Source organism: Watersipora subatra, chromosome 1, assembly GCF_963576615.1.
Source record: "Watersipora subatra chromosome 1, tzWatSuba1.1, whole genome shotgun sequence".
In the NCBI taxonomy this organism is placed as follows: domain Eukaryota; kingdom Metazoa; phylum Bryozoa; class Gymnolaemata; order Cheilostomatida; family Watersiporidae; genus Watersipora; species Watersipora subatra.
This window is the reverse complement of record NC_088708.1, coordinates 2,572,394-2,581,610: the sequence shown is the minus strand read 5'-3', so window position 1 is coordinate 2,581,610 and position 9,217 is coordinate 2,572,394.

Here is a 9,217-nt window from a genome sequence, read left to right as displayed (position 1 = left end):
ATCAAAACCACAGAACACTTGTTTATTACGGGTAAAATCAGAGGAGGTAAAGGGTGTAAAAGCTAGTGCAGGTTAATACAAAGAGCAAGTGAATGAAAAAGACTTATGATAAAACAGAGATGGGATGAAATGCTTTCTGAGATAAAAATTTACCAAAAGTCGAACCGCAAAAGCAAGATGATTCAAAACCAAAAGCCACCGAATGTATTGCTTAGATCAAGAAAAAAGGTTGTTAGCGTGACAATCATCTTTCCTTGCTCTTTCCTTGTTGCTGAGCAGTGTGAGTCTTGATTTGATTCGTTAAGCATTTGCAAGCACTCTTCCCTCGAGTCCCAATTGTTGTTTTAGGCCAAGCAACCTCATATTTGTGTTGTTAGCATGTCCTTCACATATGAGAACGAGGTCACTAGATATACATGTAGACCAACAATTGGGATCCGAAGGAAAAGGTTCCTAACAATCTGAAGAACAGATAGGACTTTGAATTAAAAGTCTTCTGTCACCACAATTGTGTTCGAGACAATTCTAGCAGATTCAGAAAAATTGCTTATGTCAACAGTTTATAATTGGTTTGAAAGATGGTCACACCTGAGCGAAATCATGGTACCGAAATATTTGAAAATGTATTTACGACTATGGAAGTTCCAGTCATATCAGAAACTACTAAAAGAGAAGCTGATATACCGAGTGACAGAAGAAGAACTCTTGGTTCCAGTAGATAAACTTTCAAAACCCACAAGAACTATAACTGAGGATAAAGAAAGATTGAGAAAGTCTCAAGTAGCATGCAAAGTAAAAGATAGTCCAAGGTGATTACTTGACGAGCACCTAAAAGTTATGAAGGACATGGCAACCACAGCGGATGCAGTGTGTAAAACGGGGCTAGATGTCTGACATGCCTTGGGGTGATGGTCAGCAATAGATCGGAAGAGAATAAAGACTAGAACAGCACAATTCATAATATGATAAAGAATACGATAAAGAATACGATAAAGAAGACGATAAAGAATACGATAAAGAACGCGATAAAGAACGCGATAAAGAACGCGATAAAGAACGCGACAAAGAACGCGATAAAGAATACGATAAAGAATACGATAAAGAATACGATAAAGATTACGATAAAGAACACGATAAAGAATACGATAAAGAATAGGATAAAGAATACGATAAAGATTACGATAAAGAACACGATAAAGAATACGATAAAGAATAGGATAAAGAATACGATAAAGAATACGATAAAGAATACGAAAAGAATATGAAAAAGAATATGATAAAGCTGTTTCAGAGAGTGTAATAAGAAGAAATATCAAAGGGAATGCCAAACAAGGTCGAAGTTGCTTGCATTCAGTTGCTTCCGTATATGTTACAGTCAATGCGTAAAAACCAGTCAATCTGTAAAATGCCTGAAATTTTCAATCATTTTACAAATTGCCTGATTAACTCCGGCCTCTTAGAAAATGGCTGACACTTCTCGGTATTTTACATAATGACTACAAATCACTCCATTCGTTTGACAGATTGCTGAAACATCGATATGAAGTAATACAAGTTATTTATGTCAAGTAGAGCATCAGCTATTGCACGTATACATTCTTATATTGTTTAATTTGTTATTATTTTGTATTTTAAAACATAATTCTTTTAATAAGTACAACGTATGATATGTAGGGCCTAATATTTGATTGAGGATATGAAGATTATTTACAGTTAAACAAATGTTAATACCAAATACCTGTACCAATACCTTTATATCATATACCTGTACCAAATACCTGTACCAAATACCTGTACCAAATACCTGTACCAAATACCTGTACCAAATACCTGTACCAAATACCTGTACCAAATACCTGTACCAAATACATGAATGCTAAGATGCTTGGATGAGTTGCGAAGGGTAGCTGTTTACCATAATACAGGTATGCTGCTTTAATGAGGCTACTCTCTACATTATTTAGAACCAAACAGGAGTGTCTGCTAAAGCACTCACATTAAATGAGGCAGCCATTTTGATGTATCGATCAATGAAACAACACGGTTTTAAAAAAATTAATTTTATAAGTACAAACAATTGATCTGTGATATTTTGCTGATACAATTAAGTGTATCAACAATTCTACACTAATTGTCTCTCAAGCAGCCATCAAGTTTGGCTCTGCAAGAGAGTTTAAATTAGACATGCATTTGAAATGATTAAAGCACCTTCTACCAGAACATAGCGCCCATCTGAATAACAGTCATATGGTCATGTATTAGTATAACACACAAAATACTAGTGTCAGTTTTTATTTGGACTGTCAAACTGCCATGACATCTATTATTACATTGCTATCCAACCTTGAAACATTTATGTTTGTTTGACTTGCACCGCTTGCCACCACTCTGTCTACAGTCAAATAGATGTTAAAAACTGTAATACACAGTACTTAGTTAAGTGGTGTTGGCATACCATAATCCAGCAATATAAACCTTTAGTTACAGACTGCATATCTATGAGATCTACCTAATCTCTGGAACCAAAATCCTTTGACACAATTGGCTTCACAACTACCCATTTGATGGTAGCACACCTGCGTTTCTATTGAATGACTTTTGACATTCGATGCAAAAGGATTTGTACGGCTCAAGCGAGTGGCGTGTGATGTTCGCGTGCTCAGTCATAGCTTTGATCGTCTTGTCGAGGCCTTGTTGTACGCTTGATGACATCAAACATATCATCAATGTAAGCAAATCTTAGATTTGAATGCTTTTGTTCAAGCATATGGTTCAGGTATGTGAACTGTATTCTGTTTAACTGTCATATGTTGTACTTAATAAAAAATTATTTTTTTAAATGCTAAATAGTAGCGAATTAAACAATATAAGAATATATATATGCGATAGTTGATGCTCTACTTGACATAAATAACTTGTATTACTTCATATCGATGTTTCAGCAATCTGTCAAACGAATGGAGTGACTTTTTAGTCATTTTGTAAAATGCCTAGAAATTTCAGCCATAAAATGACTGAAAATTTCAGGTATTTTGCAAAATGACTCGTTTTACACATTGACTGTAACATATACAATGCGCAGACAAGCATTACTACTGCCATCTAAAGAACAGTAACTTGATAAAAGAAGATTGAAAAGTGTGAAAAGACACGATACTTACAATGCTGAGAAAGACTTCTACCAGCGTGCATGAGGTATGAAAAGCAAGCTAGAGGAATAATCCCATCGTTAGAAAGATTTTCATAGTTCTTAGTAGGTATATGAGAGTGTAAGTAGTAGTAGTATGCTTAGTAGAAGTTCTTAGTAGGTATATGAGAGTGTAAGAATGAGAGTGTAAGAAAAGACGGAATGAGAGCAAATAGATGTGGGAAGTGGAAACAAAAGCTAAGCAATAAAATCATTGAGGTTAATAAGTTCATCGCTACTGAAGCTTCTATCAGAAAGGTGACTTAAGAAGAGAAAGAACTAGACAGTGTCTGGGATTCATAGAATTCAAAGCTACTCGGAGAAATTGTTTGAGTAAACATAGACTAATGTACCAGGCGATGAATGAGGTGGTGAAAGACCGGACAACAATGCCGGACTGGTTGGCTACTAAACGAACTGTACCGGTACCAGAGGATTTATTACAGGAAAAACTTCATCTACCCCAAATGCCTTTCTAAACGCATACAGGGTGTGCATAAAGGTCCAATGTACAGAAGAGATCATGCAGAACAGAATGAAGGATGAGTAAAGAACCAGTTGGGGGCGTGTAGTGCTTTGCTGGGAACAGATGACCAGCTCGGTGTCAATAAATAGACTGTTAACTAAGCAGCCTTAAGCTGAATCCAGCAGCAACTTTTACAAAATGACTTATGGCAAAATAAAGCATGGTTGGATGATTAGAGCTTACAAATAATGTAGATGCACTCGATAATACGGTAGATGCAATCATCATGTTTAACAAAATGATGAAACAATTTAAAAACTTGAGGTAACTAGAGATAGTGGCCGTGAGAGAGTTATGTAGATAGACAAGAAGGGTTTCCTTTGAGTAGACAGCTTCTGATCTGATAGATTTTATATGACAGAGGTGCTAGCAGCGATGCATCTGAAAGTTGCGTGACAAGACCACAATAAAAACATCTGAAACACAGTACACATAGCCTTCGAGGATACATGGCCATGGGAGGCCATGGGATGACATACACATGGCCATGTTGTATGTCACACTAAGTGTCCCGTTGTACGTCATATTGTGTATTGTTCTATATGTCACATTGAGTGTCATGCTGTATGTCACACAGAGTGTCACATTGTACGCCACATTGTGTATTATGCTATATGTCACATTGAGTGTCGTGCTGTATGTCACACAGAGTGTCATGTTGTACGTCACATTGCATATCATGCTGTATGTCACATTGAGTGTCATGCTGTATGTCACACAGAGTGTCACGTTGTACGTCACATTGAGTGTCATGCTGTAAGTCACATTGAGTGTCATGCTGTATGTCACATTGAGTGTATGCTGTATGTCACACAGAGTGTCACGTTGTACGTCACAATGCATATCATGTTGTATGTCACATTGAGTATCATGCTGTATGTCACACAGAGTGTCACGTTGTACGTCACATTGCATATCATGCTGTATGTCACATTGAGTGTCACGCTGTACGTCACATTGTATATCATGCTGTATGTCACATTGAGTGTCACGTTGTATGTCACATTGAGTGTCACGTTGTCGTCACATTGCATATCATGCTGTATGTCACATTGAGTGTCATGCTGTATGTCACACTGAGAAACAAATACTCATTCAAGGATAGAATGGACTCTTTTATGATCAAAAACTTTTTATTTTATTTTGTAGAAATTGGGAATTACTTTGTCAAGATATGTCCAGTAGGTAGTAAACTATGATATGAATACTCCAGATTGTCTAATAGAGGCCATTCAGACTTCTAGAGATCTAACGATTCAATTAGAATTCGACTGCCTTTTAGCAACTGTAGTGTGCAACTGGCCTTAGCTCAATCCTTTATAATTTCATCAACTCCATTCAAATCCTTTATTATATTTATGATTGACTTGTTCATTTTAAAAGTTAAGATCTGAATTTAGAATAACTGTATTGACATGTGGACCCAGAACTCATTTTTAAATTAAAACGCTGTAGTTCTGTTCTTTCAATTTAGACGCAGACAAGTGTGAGGATGGGCTAATTAGGTCTCGTAAGAATTCCTGTTTGATTTTAGATTAAAAGTAAAGATCTAGTAATGATTTCATAGGCTGTGCTGTGCCTATGTTACTATTCAGAACAGCAAAGCCTCATGATATCTGAAGAGAACGAGTAGCGAGTGAGTTTGTTGTCAGTCTTCAACTTAGCGACAGTTTCTGTGGCGGTGTTGGTTCAGCGGAGAGTGTCAAGACTGCTCTAAATATATGCATATATCGAGAGATCTGTCGATAGGAGCTTTTGGAAAAAATGAGAGACAGAAATTAGAACTGGTATACGAATCGAAAATAAGCTCTCTTGCAAAATAATAAAAGAAAAAGGATTATCGAAGTTGTAGAGGGTAGAGAAACAAAGGAGGTTGAGTTAAGCCAAGTAGTCATGTATAAAGATGAGCTGATATGAACATTAAAGTCACAATTTCCTACAGAGTACCTTGAGTATGGACGCCTATGAAACGCTGGTGAAGAGAATGGCTATGACACCAGAACAAAAGAGTTACTTATCTTTCACTCAGTTTGTAAATATTAAAACATATTTTGTCATATTAGTTCGCTATTGATACATTCCGAATAATAAGCGCCTAATAGCAAAATCACAAGAAGTCGATAGATATAAGGACTAATCTTATGTGAGGAAGGAAAAGCTCCAGACACAGACTAAAGATGTATTCATAGCCGAAGAACTCGGCCTAAACACAATCAGGATGTAATCTACTCTAACGAGCCGCCACTGATACCATCAATTGCAACAAGAAAGAAAGAATAGTCTACTCAAATCACTACGCAGACACATTCTTACATAACACCTGATTTTAACGAAGGCATACTTACCGTGACTAGCTGAATGGCATGCGGTGTACAATACATAATAATACAGTGAAGGTTAAAGATTTTTAATAATGGTGAAGGCCTAATCGAAGGCTGATATTGCATATGTTGACTTTTCTTAACAAAAATGGTAAACAACTGGTAAGATGCTTCTAGATGGTGTGATAGTCAGCAATGCTCTGTGTAAAGTGATTGACTAAAAACTCTGAGGCCTAAATTAAAACTGAGCTAAGATGGTTTTGAATTTTGAAAAGAGGATTGTTGGAAATGCAGTTTTTGACCAATACTTGATTCTGTGCATAAATTGTGCTTGTATTAGCATCTATCCTAAATATTCAACTGATGCAATTCAGCAATTAAGAAAGGTTCCGTGATATGGCCATACTCACTAAAACAAAAGGTTAGAAGCATGGCGTTATTTAGTAACTATGATAGGATTAGAGTCACTAAAAGAGAAAAGAAAATTAGACCGATCCGAAAATAGAGAGTAGGGATTAGGGAGAAGTATAAGTTCTATATGCATTATATAGCATCAGGGGAAAATAGAGAGTAGGGATTAGGGAGAAGTATAAGTTTTATATGCATTATATAGCATCAGGGGAAAATAGAGAGTAGGGATTAGGGAGAAGTATAAGTTTTATATGCATTATATAGCATCACAGGAAAATAGAGAGTAGGGATTAGGGAGAAGTATAAGTTCTATATGCATTATATAGCATCACGAGAAAATAGAGAGTAGGTATTAGGGAGAAGTATAAGTTCTATATGCATTATATAGCATCACGGGAAAATAGAGAGTAGGGATTAGGGAGAAGTATAAGTTTTATATGCATTATATAGCATCACAGGAAAATAGAGAGTAGGGATTAGGGAGAAGTATAAGTTTTATATGCATTATATAGCATCACAGGAAAATAGAGAGTAGGGATTAGGGAGAAGTATAAGTTCTATATGCATTATATAGCATCACGGGAAAATAGAGAGTAGGGATTAGGGAGAAGTATAAGTTTTATATGCATTATATAGCATCACGGGAAAATACAGAGTAGGGATTAGGGAGAAGTATAAGTTCTATATGCATTATATAGCATCACAGGAAAATAGAGAGTAGGGATTAGGGAGAAGTATAAGTTCTATATGCATTATATAGCATCACAGGAAAATAGAGAGTAGGGATTAGGGAGAAGTATAAGTTCTATATGCATTATATAGCATCACAGGAAAATAGAGAGTAGGGATTAGGGAGAAGTATAAGTTTTATATGCATTATATAGCATCACAGGAAAATAGAGAGTAGGGATTAGGGAGAAGTATAAGTTTTATATGCATTATATAGCATCACAGGAAAATAGAGAGTAGGAATTAGGGAGAAGTATAAGTTTTATATGCATTATATAGCATCACAGGAAAATAGAGAGTAGGGATTAGGGAGAAGTATAAGTTCTATATGCATTATATAGCATCACGAGAAAATAGAGAGTAGGTATTAGGGAGAAGTATAAGTTCTATATGCATTATATAGCATCACAGGAAAATAGAGAGTAGGGATTAGGGAGAAGTATAAGTTTTATATGCATTATATAGCATCACAGGAAAATAGAGAGTAGGGATTAGGGAGAAGTATAAGTTTTATATGCATTATATAGCATCACAGGAAAATAGAGAGTAGGGATTAGGGAGAAGTATAAGTTCTATATGCATTATATAGCATCACGGGAAAATAGAGAGTAGGGATTAGGGAGAAGTATAAGTTTTATATGCATTATATAGCATCACGGGAAAATACAGAGTAGGGATTAGGGAGAAGTATAAGTTCTATATGCATTATATAGCATCACAGGAAAATAGAGAGTAGGGATTAGGGAGAAGTATAAGTTCTATATGCATTATATAGCATCACAGGAAAATAGAGAGTAGGGATTAGGGAGAAGTATAAGTTCTATATGCATTATATAGCATCACAGGAAAATAGAGAGTAGGGATTAGGGAGAAGTATAAGTTTTATATGCATTATATAGCATCACAGGAAAATAGAGAGTAGGGATTAGGGAGAAGTATAAGTTTTATATGCATTATATAGCATCACAGGAAAATAGAGAGTAGGGATTAGGGAGAAGTATAAGTTTTATATGCATTATATAGCATCACAGGAAAATAGAGAGTAGGGATTAGGGAGAAGTATAAGTTTTATATGCATTATATAGCATCACAGGAAAATAGAGATTAGGGATTAGGGAGAAGTATAAGTTCTATATGCATTATATAGCATCACAGGAAAATAGAGAGTAGGGATTAGGGAGAAGTATAAGTTCTATATGCATTATATAGCATCACAGGAAAATAGAGAGTAGGGATTAGGGAGAAGTATAAGTTTTATATGCATTATATAGCATCACAGGAAAATAGAGAGTAGGGATTAGGGAGAAGTATAAGTTTTATATGCATTATATAGCATCACAGGAAAATAGAGAGTAGGGATTAGGGAGAAGTATAAGTTTTATATGCATTATATAGCATCACAGGAAAATAGAGAGTAGGGATTAGGGAGAAGTATAAGTTTTATATGCATTATATAGCATCACAGGAAAATAGAGATTAGGGATTAGGGAGAAGTATAAGTTCTATATGCATTATATAGCATCACAGGAAAATAGAGAGTAGGGATTAGGGAGAAGTATAAGTTCTATATGCATTATATAGCATCACGGGAAAATAGAGAGTAAGGATTAGGGAGAAGTATAAGTTCTATATGCATTATATAGCATCACGGGAAAATAGAGAGTAGGGATTAGGGAGAAGTATAAGTTTTATATGCATTATATAGCATCACGAGAAAATAGAGAGTAGGGATCAGGGAGAAGTATAAGTTTTATATGCATTATATAGCATCACGGGAAAATAGAGAGTAGGGATTAGGGAGAAGTATAAGTTTTATATGCATTATATAGCATCACGGGAAAATACAGAGTAGGGATTAGGGAGACGTATAAGTTCTATATGCATTATATAGCATCACAACGATATCAAAAAGTAATATTAAATTTTGTGTAGTTTGAAATATTATTGGTTTGATTTCGAGGTGACAGCAACAGGAGCGGGTAAGACGCAGAACATAAGTAAAAAGCCAGAGGCAGCACTTCTGAGCTGGCCTGATATATTTCT